The sequence below is a fragment of the Cherax quadricarinatus genome, chromosome 28 (genome assembly GCF_038502225.1).
Source record: "Cherax quadricarinatus isolate ZL_2023a chromosome 28, ASM3850222v1, whole genome shotgun sequence".
Classification (NCBI taxonomy): domain Eukaryota; kingdom Metazoa; phylum Arthropoda; class Malacostraca; order Decapoda; family Parastacidae; genus Cherax; species Cherax quadricarinatus.
The window spans coordinates 15702966-15717737 of NC_091319.1; the positions used below are offsets into that span (position 1 = coordinate 15702966).

At 41.8% G+C, this 14772-nt stretch overlaps 1 protein-coding gene across 9 annotated transcripts in view; it reads left to right on the plus strand.

Annotated features, from left to right (window-relative positions):
• Window positions 1-14772, plus strand: part of LOC128693341 (uncharacterized) — a 110765-nt gene that overhangs the window by 19442 nt on the left and 76551 nt on the right. For 5 of the 9 annotated variants that reach the window (XR_011392534.1, XM_053783025.2, XM_053783017.2 and 2 more), the window contains exon 2: window positions 230-391. The exons of 2 other annotated variants lie outside the window; for them this stretch is intronic. The gene's annotated coding sequence lies outside the window, so the exon portion shown is untranslated. The remainder of the gene's footprint in view (window positions 1-229; window positions 392-14772) is intronic. 2 more of the 9 variants (XM_053783022.2, XM_053783021.2) reach the window with 1 other exon arrangement.

Below are 14772 nucleotides of genomic sequence, written 5' to 3' on the forward strand. Positions count from 1 at the left end.
TGTCACATACAGCATTCTCCACCTGGGCCAGCATTCTCCACATGACTCCTTCCTATAAATACTCACATACCTTTTACCCAGGTAGATCTGTTTATGACTTGATAAAGCCCACTGTGTGGGCAAAACTTTGTCAATAAAGGATCACATTATAGTGCTTATGTGTTTATTTTTCCATTGTGTTGGTATTTTATACCATTTATTTCCATCATCTTGTGTTGTTTATTCACAGGATTGTTAACTATTGTCAGACAAGACTTACAAGAACATCTGTAAGATATCTGATACTGATATTTGTCACCTCATCTGTATCATCAGACCTGCACACCAAGCAGTGGGCTCCATATCTGAGATGTATAGCAACACGTATCTCCTGTTTCCAGCTGGTTCACAGGTATGCATATATGCAGTAGTTTTTCAAACGGTTTGTGCACAGTAATGTATATTTGTCAGTTATATGTAGTGATAGAAGGGAAGGTCTCTAAGGATTGGAAAAAACTTTCTATAGGTATAAGGAACAAGGAAACTAGAGAAAAAGTAATAAGTACAGTGGACCCTCGCATACTGTTGGCATCACATAACGTTAAATCCGCATACCGATACATTTTATCACTAAAATTTTGCCTTGCATACCGCTAAAAAACTCGCTCAACGCTATTCGTCCGAGAGGCGTCTAATGTGCGGCCTGAGCCAGCCTCACATGTTCCGTCGGTGGCATTGTTTACAAGCCAGCCTCCGCGGTAACATCCAAGCATACAATCGGAACATTTCGTATTATTACAGCGTTTTTGGTGATTTCATCTGCAAAATAAGTGACCATGGGCCCCAAGAAAGCTTCTAGTGCTAACCCTGTGCTAAAAAGGGTGAGAAATACTATCATACCACAGTCAGATGCTGCTGCACCACAGTCAGCTGTTGATGGACCAGTCAGCTGTTGCTGGATCAGTCAGCTGCTGCTGCACTATGATCAGCTGTTGCTGGACCAGTCACCTGTTGCTGGCTCAGTCAGCTGCTGCTGCACCACAATCAGCTGTTGCTGGACCAGTCAGCTGTTGCTGGATCAGTCAGCTGCTGCTGCACCACAATCAGCTGTTGCTGGACCAGTCAGCTGTTGCTGGACCAGTCAGCTGTTGCTGGACCAGTCAGCTGTTGCTGGATCAGTCAGCTGCTGCTACACCACGATCAGCTGTTGCTGGATCAGTCAGCTGCTGCTGCACTGCGATCAGCTGTTGCTGGATCAGTCAGCTGCTGCTGCACCATGATCAGCTGTTGCTGGACCAGTCAGCTGTTGCTGGATCAGTCAGCTGCTGCTGCACCACGATCAGCTGTTGCTGGACCAGTCAGCTGTTGCTGGATCAGTCAGCTGCTGCTACACCACGATCAGCTGTTGCTGGATCAGTCAGCTGCTGCTGCACTGCGATCAGCTGTTGCTGGACCAGTCAGCTGTTGCTGGATCAGTCAGCTGTTGCTGGATCAGTCAGCTGCTGCTGCACCATGATCAGCTGTTGCTGGACCAGTCAGCTGTTGCTGGATCAGTCAGCTGCTGCTACACCACGATCAGCTGTTGCTGGATCAGTCAGCTGCTGCTGCACTGCGATCAGCTATTGCTGGACCAGTCAGCTGTTGCTGGATCAGTCAGCTGCTGCTGCACCATGATCAGCTGTTCCTGGACCAGTCAGCTGTTGCTGGATCAGTCAGCTGCTGCTGCACCACGATCAGCTGTTGCTGGACCAGTCAGCTGTTGCTGGATCAGTCAGCTGCTGCTACACCACGATCAGCTGTTGCTGGATCAGTCAGCTGCTGCTGGTGACCAGTCAGCTGTTGCTGGATCAGTCAGCTGCTGCTGCACTACGATCAGCTGTTGCTGGATCAGTCAGCTGCTGCTGCACCACGATCAGCTGTTGCTAGACCAGTCAGCTGTTGCTGGATCGGTCAGCTGCTGCTGCACCACGATCAGCTGTTGCTGGACCAGTCAGCTGTTGCTGGATCAGTCAGCTGCTGCTGCACCACGTTCAGCTGTTGCTGGATCAGTCAGCTGTTGCTGGATCAGTCACCTGTTGCTGGATCAGTCAGCTGTTGCTGGACCAGTCAGCTGTTGCTGGACTAGTCAGCTGTTGCTGGATCAGTCAGCTGTTGCTGGATCAGTCAGCTGTTGCTGGATCAGTCAGCTGTTGCTGGATCAGTCAGCTGTTGCTGGACCAGTCAGCTGTTGCTGGACCAGTCAGCTGTTGCTGGATCAGTCAGCTGCTGCTGCACCACGGTCAGCTGCTGTTGCACCACCATCAGCTGTTTCTGAACATGACTCGTCCCGAGCCTGTCCCGAACCTGTCCGTCCAGCCTGAGCGCCTGCCTTCCCGTCATTGTTTACAAGCCAGGGTGGCCGGTTGCATGCATACATTTGATACATTTTGTATTATTCCATTATTTATAGTGCTTGTAACTGCTAAATAAGCCACCATGGGCCCAAAGAAAGCTTCTAGTGCCAACCCTGTGGTAAAAAGGGTGATAAATACTATCGTACCACAGTCAGCTGCTTCACCATGGTCAGCTGTTGCTGCACCACAGCTGCTGCTGCACCATGGTCACTGTTGCTGCACCACAGTCAGCTGTTGTTGTTGCTGCACCACCATCAGCTGTATTACTCGAAGACGTGGAGAGTCTTGTTGGTGTGGCTTAACGTGAAACAATTACCGAGAAACGATTAACCCTGGAGGGTTAGCCACCCAGGATAACCCAAGAAAGTCAGTGCATCATCGAGGACTGTCTAACTTATTTCCATTGGGGTCCTTAATCTTGTCCCCCAGGATGCGACCCACAACAGTTGACTAACACCCAGGTGAATAGGAAAAAAATGCCTGGAACTAGTGCTCATATTGGTGAGGTTAGTGGGGAGGATGTGGAAGAGTTGGTGGAGGAGGACAATGAAGAACTAACCACTGATGAGCTGCTAGATCATTTTCAACAGTAAGAGGCCACACCTGAGGAAACTGCTCCGGAGGAGGGGATAGAGAAATTGAAGAAGTTGCTTACTTCAAAGATTAAGGAAATGTGTGCAATGTGGCTTAAAGTGCAAACCTTTTTTGATGAAAATCACCCTCACACAGCTATTGCAAGCTGTGCTGGTGACTATTACACTGACAATGTTGCGAAACACTTTAGGAAAGTCATAAAGGAACGAGAGGTACAGGCCTCTATGGACAGATATGTTGTGCGACAGAGGTCCAGTGACTCTCAAGCTGGTCCTAGTGGCATTAAAAGAAGAAGGGAAGTAACCCTGGAAAAGGACTTGACACCTCAAGTCCTAATGGAGGGGGATTCCCCTTCTAAACACTAAGACCATCAACACACTCCCCTCCTTCCATCCCATCAATCATCACCAGATCTTCAATAAAGGTAAGTGTCATGTAACTGTGCATGTCTTCTTCAGTTTGTGTGCATTAAAATTAATATTTCATGTGGTAAAATTTTTTTTTTTTTCATACTTTTGGGTGTCTTGCAAGGATTAATTTGATTTCCATTATTTCTTATGGGGAAAATTAATTCACATGACGATAATTTCGCATAACATTGAGCTCTCAGGAACGGATTAATAGCACTATGCGAGGGTCCACTGTATAGGGAAATAAATGTGTTTATTATACCAGATAGAACGTACAATTGAGCTATTATTGAAGGAGTTAAGAGAAAGACTGAAAGTAGTTGTGTATTAGAATAAGGAGAATTTAGAAAGAGAGGTGATTTGTGGGCCAAGTGTTTACATTAAAGTATTTATGTGAGCATTATTTAGAGGTAGGGAACTGCTTGCTGCATTTATGGGTTTAACGAGGTGTATAAAGGAACAGTGTGGCAGGTGTTTGCAAATATATGAAATAGGTGATAGATCATTAACCCTTTGACTGTTTCGGTCGCATATATACGTCTTACAAGCCAGTGTTTTTGATGTATTTATACTCCAAATTTCTAGTGGCTTTAAATCAAACAGGAGAAAGCTGGTAGACCTACATGTGAGAGAATGGGCCTGTGTGGTCAGTGTGCACAGTATAAAAAAAATCCTGCAGCACCTCCGACCATGTTTTTGGATTAATGCCGACTTTGAGGTGTATATTTATATAGTATTTATGGTTGTATTCTCGTTTTCTTGGTCTCATTTGATAGCATGGAAGACATATTACAGAAATAGAGATTATTTTGATTGGTTTTACGATGAAAAGGACCTTGAAATTGGGTTCAAAGTAACGGAGATGTTCGATTTTTGCCAATGTTCAAGAGTAAACAAATGACATTGTCCAATAAGTGTCCAACTAGCCATTCTAATATGCAGTCATGAATGGGTTGACATTATTTATACAATTATTACAATAATGCAGTAGTCTGCATAACAGTAAATCTTGTTTTTTGTGTGAATAAAAATTCAAAATAGAAAGCAAGAGTAATATAGAGACACTTATGCAACATATGGGAATCTTTATTGAAGAAACATTTTGTCACACAGTGGCTTCAGTCCAATACAAATCAGAAGGGTGTAAGGAGAGTAGGAGTTTGAGGTAATCAGTCCCTCAGCCTGGAGTTGGTGTTCAGTCCATCAGTCTTGTAGAAAGTACAGCATAGGGCCATAGAAGTGGCTTATATACTGTTGTCAGGTGAGGCGAAGCATGAGGCGGGGTCATAGTGGTACCATCCACTAGTCAAAGTAGTTCTTCGTCCAAAAGTTGGACAAGGTTCAAGAATTCTTTGTATCAAGATCCCATGATGTTGCAGTGTCTGACAGATGTGATAAATAGTTAAAAAGATTGAGACACTTACGCAACATATGGGAATCTTTACTGAAGAAACGTTTTGCCACACAGTGGCTTCATCAGTCCAATGCAAATCAGAAGGGTGTAAAGAGAGGAGTAGTTTGAGGTAATCACTCCCTCAGCCTGGAGTCGAGGGACTGATTACCTCAAACTCCTCTTCTCCTTACACCCTTCTGATTTGTATTGGACTGATAAAGCCACTGTGTGGCGAAACGTTTCTTCAATAAAGATTCCCATATGTTGCATAAGTGTCTCAATCTTCAACTTGTTTTTAAACCATTTATCACAAGAGTAATACAACAGGGGCCTGGAGACGTGACTGATGAACAGAGAAAATGTTATATTAGTGCCAGGAATGTCTGCATTATTCATTCTGGACCCTATTTTGAAATTGGCATCTTTTTTAATATGCATAAAATTGACCAAATTGCCAATTTCTGATCACTTTATTGGGTAGTTGAAATAGGTAAATGGTCGGTTTGGGCAACTGGAACAACGGAATTGGCCGAAAATAGGGCTCAAAGTGGGTGAAATTGCCGATGCGTAAATATCGCCGAGATCACTAACTTCGCAACAGCATAATTCCACGAGTTTTCAATCAAATTTCGTACTTTTGGTGTCATTATCATTGGGAAAAGATTCTCTATCATTTCATAAGAAAAAGTATTTCTTTTTTAAATTCTTCAACACTGAGAGCAAGTTTGTGAGCAGGGGTCTCGACAGTCAAAGGGTTAAAGCTGTAAAATAGTTTTTATTGGGAAATAAAGCACAGGTTAGGTTATGCAGGAGAAAAAAAGGCTATTTCCCAGTGAAAATTGGCACTTAACCCTTTCAGGGTTTCAGACGTACTAGTACGGCTTACGCACCAGGGTTTTTGACGTACTAGTACACCTAAATTCTAGCGCCCTCAAATCTAGTGAGAGAGAGCTGGTAGGCCTACATGTGAAAGAATGGGTCTATGTGGTCAGTGTGCACAGTATAAAAAAAGTCCTGCAGCACACAGTGCGTAATGAGAAAAAAAAACTTTGTCCGTGTTTTTGGATTAAAACAGCGACTTTGCACTGTATTTTTGTATGGTATTTATTGTTGTATTCTACTTTTCCTGGTCTCATTTTATAGAATGGAAGACATATTACAGAAATTGAGATGATTTTGACTGGTTTTACAATGAAAAGTACCTTGAAATTGAGCTCAAAGTAGCAGAAATGTTCGATTTTTGCCAAAGTTCAAAAGTAAACAAATCATGCTATGCATCCAATACACGTCAACTGGCGAGTCTAATATTCTTTCACAAGTGCGCTAATATTATTTATACCATTTCTACACTAATGCAGTAGTCTGCATGAAAGTAAATCTTCTATTTTTTGTAAGAATAAAAATTCAAAGTGGAAAGCCAAAGAAATATAAGAGGGGCCTGGGGATGTGACTAATGAACAGAGAACTTGTTATTTTAGTGCCAGGAATGTCTTTCTTGTTTATTCTGGACCCTATTTGGAAATTGGCATCTTTTGAAATTTGTGTGAAATTGGCAGAATTGCTAAATTCTGACCACTTTATTGGATAGTTGTAATCGGTAAATGGGTGGTTTCTTGACTCATTCGATAGAAAAAATGGAGTTCTAGCGAAATAGGCATGATTTTTGTCGACTAGTACACAGGAATTGGCCGATAATAGGGCTCAAAGTGGGCAAAATCGCCGATGTGTAAACATCGTCGAGACTGCTAAATTCGCGAGAGCATAATTCCGTAAGTTTTCCATCAAATTTCGTACTTTTGGTGTCATTATGATCGGGAAAAGATTCTCTATCTTTTCATAAGAAATAATAATTGTTTTTGTTTTTTTTTGAAAATTTGGTGACCCTGAGAACAAGTCTCGGAGAGGGCCTGGTGACCCTGAAAGGGTTAACAGTTAGAGTGGGGGCCCCACTTATACAGCAGGTTAGGTTCCAGGCTACAGCTGGAAAGCGTACATCGCCGGAAAGAAGAAGGCCAATTTTTTCCACTTATAAATGCATATGAAAGCCAGATAACAAGTTTACACTAACGTATATTAAATTAACAGTAGAACTAGGCATTAAAAACAATAAAAAGTAAAATACACACACAGTACACTCATTACTTACCTTAAAATATTTGTAGTCTTAATGTAGGGTGAGAGGTGAGTAGTATTTATTTTAAGAAGTTAGGTGTGGGAGGTATGGTAGCCAGCCAGGCCACCCCACCCACATGTAACATACTACGACATTTAAAGCACCCCAGAACGATAAAATGCATATACAGTGGAACCCTGGATTTTGCCCTTAATCTGTTTCAGAAGGTCAGTCTAAATCAGGAACGGACAAAAACCCAAGCAATATTTCCCATGAGAAATATTGTAAATACAATTAATCTGTTCCAGACACCCAAAAATATTAAAAATAAAATACATTTTTTAAAGAATAACTATAGTTTTACATACAGAAAACAATGAGAAAGAAATATAAATGACTAATGAAATGGATAAATGAACATTTAACATCACACTTACCTTATTGAAGACTTGTTTGGGTATGGACAGCGAGGAGGGGGGAGAGAGGAGGAGCAGAGGTTATTGTTTGGAAAGGGAATCCCCCTTCATAAGGACTTCAGGTATCAAAGCCCTAAACAGGGTTACTTCCCTTCTTTGTCTTTTACTGGCACTGGACCCCTGTCGCATTAATAATCTGTCCAGGGAGCTCTGTTTCTGGTGTCTCTCTAAGATTTGCCGGAAATGGGACAAGGTATTGTCGCTGAACATGTATCAACTTGGTCAAGGTGATATTTTTCCACAAAAGTTTGCACCTCACTCATTCCACTTTGCACAAATGTCCTTAATCACTGTGATCTCCGTTTTGTTAGCATATTTACCCCTTTTACAACATCAGCTTCTTTGATTTCTACTTTCTTTGACAGAATTGAACTGATTGTTGATTTGGACATGCCATACATCCTGGCGAGCTTGGCCACACATACGCCACTTTTGTATTTTTCTACAATCTCTTTCTTGAATTCTATCTTGTTTCTCACCTTCTTTACCAAAGGACTGGCACTAGGAACTTTCTTTGGGCCCATGGTGGCTTATTTTGAAGTTACACTCAATAAACAAGCACAAAAACAAAGGATTATTATGAAATGTTTCAGATGATTGCTCACTCAACCAGGGACGAAGCCAGATTGAGACAAGTACACATGAGTGGCAGCATCCCCATGGGGGGGGGGGACATGTCTGATATGGGCGATTTCCAGGACAAGGAATGAAATCCGGAGCAAAATTTCGCCGAAAAAAGTGGCCGAAATCCTAATCATACAATATCTGGTGTGGATGAAATCCAGGGTTCCACCGTACAGTACATTCATTACTTACCTTAAAATATTTGTAATTTGATGTAGGGTGAGAGGTGAGTAAACGAGGTAAAACGAATAAACGAGAGAGAGAGAGAGAGAGAGAGCGAGTAAATGAGAGAGGAGAAAGACGCAGAGTTATGTAAACAAGCAGACAAATGCATCTGGTTTTGGTTCATACATCTAACATCTCATATTTGTTAATTTATTCTACTGTGGGGTGTAATTAACCCTTAAACTGTCCAAACGTAGATCTACGTTTGTTCGCGTAGCGCTCCGAACGCCATTACTTATCCCTACTATCATACTTCCATTCTATGCTAAAGGTGATTGATTTGTGATCACTTGTGTCGAGTTCCTCTGTAATTTCTAAATTATTAACAAGGATTTCCTTGTTTGCCAGAACAAGATCAAGCAGGTTATTTCCCCTTGTAGGTTCTGTCACAAACTGCTTCAAAAAACAGTCCTGAACTACTTCTCAGAAGTCATTTGATTCTAAATTCCCAGTCAAGAAATTCCAATCAATCTGACTAAAGTTAAAGTCCCCTTGAATTACTACATTATCGTGCCTTGTGGCCTTAACAATTTCCTCCCATAATAATCTCCCTTGGTCCCTATCTAAGTTTGGGGGATGGTTTATCACTCCTAGAATCAATTTTTCATGCCCCTCTGAAAATTCTATCCAAACAGACTCTGTATGTGTTACTTCAGACTTCATACCCATTTTTATGCACCAGTTCAAGCGATCTTGGACATACATTGCCACCCCACCATCCTTCCTGATACTTCTATCTACTTGGAACAATTTAAAACCCTGAATGTGTCATTCTGCAGGCATGTCCCAGCTTTTGGAATTAAACCATGTCTCAGTGATGGCAAATACATCAGTGTTACCTGCACTAGCAACTAATCTTAACTAGTCCATCTTATTCCTAGCACTACGGCTATTAGCATAATATATTTTTAACCCTTTGACTGTCGCGGCCGTATATATACGTCTTACGAGGTACCGTGTTTGACGTATATATACTCATAAATTCTAGCGGCTTCAAATCAAGCAGGAGAAAGCTGGTAGGCCCACATGTGAGAGAATGGGTCTGTGTGGTCAGTGTGCACCATATAAAAAAAATCCTGGAGCACGCAGTGCATAATGAGAAAAAAAACTCCGACCGTTTTTTTAAATTAAAATGCCGACTTTGTGGTCTATTTTCGTATAGTATTTATGGTTGTATTCTCGTTTTCTTGGTCTCTTTTGATAGAATGGGAAACATATTATAGAAATAGAGGTGATTTTGATAGATTTTACTATAAAAAGAACCTAGAAATGGAGCTCAAAGTTGGGGAAATGTTTGATTTTTGCCATTGTTCAAAAGTAAACAAATGATGCCATTGTCCAATAAATGTCCAACTAGCCATTCTAATATGCAGTCATGAATGGGTTGATGTTATTTATACAATTATTACAGTATTGCAGTAGTCTGCATAATAGTAAGTCTTCTATTTTTTGTTTGAATAAAAATTCAAAATAGAAAGCAAGAGTAATATTAGAGGGGCCTGGAGATATGACTGATGAGCAAAGAAAATGTTATTTTATAGCCAGGAATGTCTGCATTGTTCATTCTGGACCTTATTTTGAAATTGTCATATTTTTTAGTTTTCGTGAAATTGGCCAAATTGCAAATTTCTGACCACATAATTAGGTAGTTGAAATCGGTAAATGGGCAGTTTCTTGTACTCAATCGATAGAAAAAAATGGAGTTCTAAAGAAATAGCTATGAGTTTGGGTGACTGGAATAATGGAATTAGCTGAAAATAGGGCTCAAAGTGGGCGAAATCGCCGATTTGTAAACAGCACCGAGGTCGCTAACTTCGCGAGAGCATAATTCCGTCAGTTTTCCATCAAATTTCGTTTTTTTGGTGTCATTACAATCGGGAAAAGATTCTCTATCATTTCATAAGAAAAAATATTTTTTTCTTTTTTTTTTAAATTTTGCGACACCAGGAGACACCTCAGGATTGGGGGTTGCGACAGTCAAAGGGTTAAAGACCCTCCTTTCTCTTTACCCATCCTGCTCATTTCTGTTTTTCCACTAAACCTATTACTGTCCTTGTCACCTAGTGCCACTGGCTTTCCAATATCCACCTCATTCTGCCTATTACTAGTTCCCCTAGAACTCGTATTACTACAATGGGACTTCACTGCTTTCCTGCCAAAACCCATACCACTAACTATTCCTAGTTTAAAGTCCTAACAGCTCCCTCCACTGCAGTTGCCAGTGCCCCCACCCCAGACCTAGATAAGTGAACCCCATCCCTGGCATACATGTCATTTCTGCCATAGAAGAGGTCCCAGTTGTCAATGAATGTTACCACATTTTCCTTACAGTATTTGTCCAGTCAGCAATTGATACCAATTGCCCTGGACAACCATTCATTTCCAACTCCTCTCCTTGGCAAAATACCACATATGACAGGGTTCCCACCCTTCCTCCTAATTACCTCTATTGCTGACCTATACCTGCTAATCAGGTCTTCACTCCTGTGTCTGCCAACATTGTTGCCTCCAGCACTAAGATAAATAATAGGATTGGTCTCATTACCTCTCATGATGCCATCCAGATGGCTAACAATATTCTTCATCCCAGCCCCAGGCAAACACACCCTCTGCCTCCTACTCCTATCTTTCAAGCAGAAGGCCCTATCTATGTACCTAACCTGGCTATCCCCAACAACAACGTTTTTACCTTTCTTGGCGTTCTTCGTTGTGATGTTCCCAGTAGTCGACTCACATTCATCAGGTAGCATGGAGAATGGGTTCGATGTTTCCACAGCAGTTTCCTCGATCTTCGTTGATTCTACCTCTCCATCCCCTTGAACGAATCTTCTTGTTTTCCTCAGTCAGTCACTGTATCCCAAGCTTAGCCATCCTCAGTTCTTCCTTTAGCTGCTGGTAGAGTTGCTCTAGATATGACATCTTGTTCAGATTCACAGAGAGCACACAAGACATGTCTTCACGAGAGCACACAAGACACGTCTTCACGAGAGCACACAAGACACGTCTTCACAAGAGCACACAAGACATGTCTTCACGAGAGCACACAAGACACATCTTCACTATACAAAACATGCAAACATGATAATTATCATGTTTGTATGTTACGTAGAGTGTTTATTATATAATTTTGAAAAAAAAATATCATAGATGGATCAATGAAAATGTTTATATTAACGTAATACAGTGGACCCTCGGTTTTCATGTTTAATGTTCCAGAGAGATCGACGAAAATGGAAATCAGCAAAAACTGAAACCATTTTCCCCATAAGAAATAATGTAAATCCAATTAATCCGTTCCAGACACCCAGAAGTATTAAAAAAAAAATTTTTTTTTTTTACCTTAAAGATAGATTTACATGCACAAACGAATGAACATTCAACATGACACTTACCTTTATTGAAGGCTGTTGTTGGTGGATGGAAGACAGGGAGGAGGGAAGAGGGACGAGAGATTATTCTTTGGAAGGGGAATCCCCCTCCATAAGGACTCTAGGTACCAAGTCCTTATCTGGGGTCACTCCCCTTCTTTGTTTTTTAATGCCACAAATCTTTCCATCCTACTCGACATTGCACAAATCTCAATTACTACCACCCTCTACCACCATCATCACAACCACTACCACCATCACAACCACTACCACCATCACAACCACTACCACCATCACAACCACTACCACCATCACAACCACTACCACCATCACAACCACTACCACCATCACAACCACTACCACCATCACAACCACTACCACCATCACAACCACTACCACCATCACAACCACTACCACCATCACTACCACTATCACCATTACAACCACTACCACCCTCTCCCACCATCACAATCATTACCACCCTCTTCCACCATCACAACCACTACCACCATCTACCACCCTCTACCACCATCACAACCACTGCCACCCTCTACCACCATCACTACCACCCTCTACCACCATCACAACCACTACCACCATCACTACCACTACCACCATCACTACCACTACCACCATCACTACCACTACCACCATCACAACCACTACCACCATTACAACCACTACCACCATCACAACCACTACCACCCTCTACCACTGTCACTACCACCCTCTACCACCATCACTACCACCCTCTACCACCACAACCACTGCCACCCTCTACCACCATCACTACCACCCTCTACCACCATCACTACCACCCTCTACCACCACTATGACCCTCTACCACCATCACTACCATCCTCTACCACTATCACAACCACTACCACCCTCTACCACCATCACTACCACCCTCTGCCACCATCACTACCACCCACTACCACCATCACATCCACTACCACCCTCTACCACCATCACTACCATCCTCTACCACCATCACAACCACTACCACCCTCTACCACTGTCACTACCACCCTCTACCACCATCACTACCACCCTCTACCACCATCACTACCACCCTCTACCACCATCACTACCACCCTCTACCACCACAACCACTGCCACCCTCTACCACCATCACTACCATCACTACCACCCTCTACCAACATCACAACCACTATGACCCTCTACCACCATCACTACCATCTTCTACCACTATCACAACCACTACCACCCTCTACCACCATGACTACCACCCACTACCACCATTGCTACCACCCTCTACCACCATCACAACCACTACCACCCAGGGCGGCATCTTTGGTGTCACCCCCATGAAATCCAAGAGCAGAGGGATGGGGGGAGTAAACTCCAGTTACATCACTACTGCATGACCAGTGACTAATGTTTAGCAATGAGAATGCTTAAGGACCATAAACCTAACAGGATAATACTTCTCAACTTTATTAAATAACTACCTTAGTTCATATATTCACATTTGTTAAAATAATTAAGGTGCTAAAGTGTAATACTTATATTATTTTACTATTATATTCCCTAGCTCCTTTATTTGATTACCACTTTATCTGTTTACCACTACTTATTTTAGTCCCTTTTATATTTTCTTCTTTATTTTAGCCTTAAATAACTACCTTAGTTCATACATTCACATTTTTTAAAATAATTAAGGTGCTATTTTCAGGTGCTAGAGTGTAATAATTTCATTATTTTACTATTATATTCCCTAGCTCCTTTCTTTTTTAGCTATAGAATATTTACATTGTTTTTATTCTTAAGTCTAGTTATAGAATCACTCTCAATCTTATGATCACAAGCATTGATCCTGACACCAACCTCTTACTAAATAACTTACATGAATCCAACAGCAACTGTAATTATTAGACAACAGAACAAGCAAAGGTACTTCTCAGAGCCAACAACAACATAACTGTCTTTAACTACAATGTCAGATCTTTAAACAAACACTACGATGACCTCACAGCGTTACTAAATTCCCTGCATGCCAGTATGTCCATCATCACTCTCACCAAAACCTGGCTAAAGCCTGATGCTACAAATGTCTATGCCATTCCTGGTTACACAGCCATACACAACTGTAGGCCAGACCAGCAAGGGGGTGGCACAGCTATGTACTACTCAGACCATCTAGAATGTATTAATAATACTTGCACAAGGGATAAACATGGGGAATATATAATAGCTAAATTTAAATCCAAATATATACAAAAACCTCTCACAGTGATAAACATCTACAAAGTGCCACAGTCAAATATTAACCAATTTAGTGAAAAACTAGGAAGCATGATAACTGATGCACACATGAACAAAGACCACTTACTGCTCACAGGAGACTTCAATATAAATCTCCTGCAAGACCAGGACCCACAAGTAACTGAATTCACAAACACTATGAGCAGCTGTTTGCTGCTACCAACAGTAACAAAACCTACAAGAATCTCAGAGACTAGTGTTTCCTTATTAGACCACAGCTGGGCAAACACCATATTCCCTTTAAAATCAGGCATGATCACAGATAACACCACAGACCACTACCCTACCTTTCTCATAACCAATCTAGGTAAATTACCCCAAGACACTTCCAAAGTTACCTTCAGACTTCATAATGAGACAGCTATTAATAATTTCACAACAACAGTGACAAACATCAACTGGCAAACCGAGCTAGAAATCAATACAGATACTGATGAATGTATTAATAATTTTCTAAAAAAAGACCCAACACCTCTATAACATGCATTGCCCTAAAAAACTAAACAGATCACAGTTAAGAGACTGAACAGTCCCTGGCTAACACCCAGCATCCTCAAATCCATAAATATAAAGCACTTATATGAAAAACAGTACAGAATGGGCCAAATGACCGGTGGCCTGGTGGCTGAAGCTCCCGCTTCACACACGGAGGGCCCAGGTTTGATTCCCGGCGGGTGGAAACATTTCGACACGTTTCCTTACACCTGTTCTGTTCTGTTCGTTTTCCTAACACACAGAACACAAAAAGTAGTAGTGAACAGAGCAAGATGCAGCATCAGCGAGGTCAAAAGCTCAGTGCCCCTAGGCACTGTCCTGGCACCTCTGCTGTTCCTCATCCTCATAGCAGACATAGACAAAAACACCCGGCACACTTTTGTATCATCATTTGCAGATGACACTAAAATAAG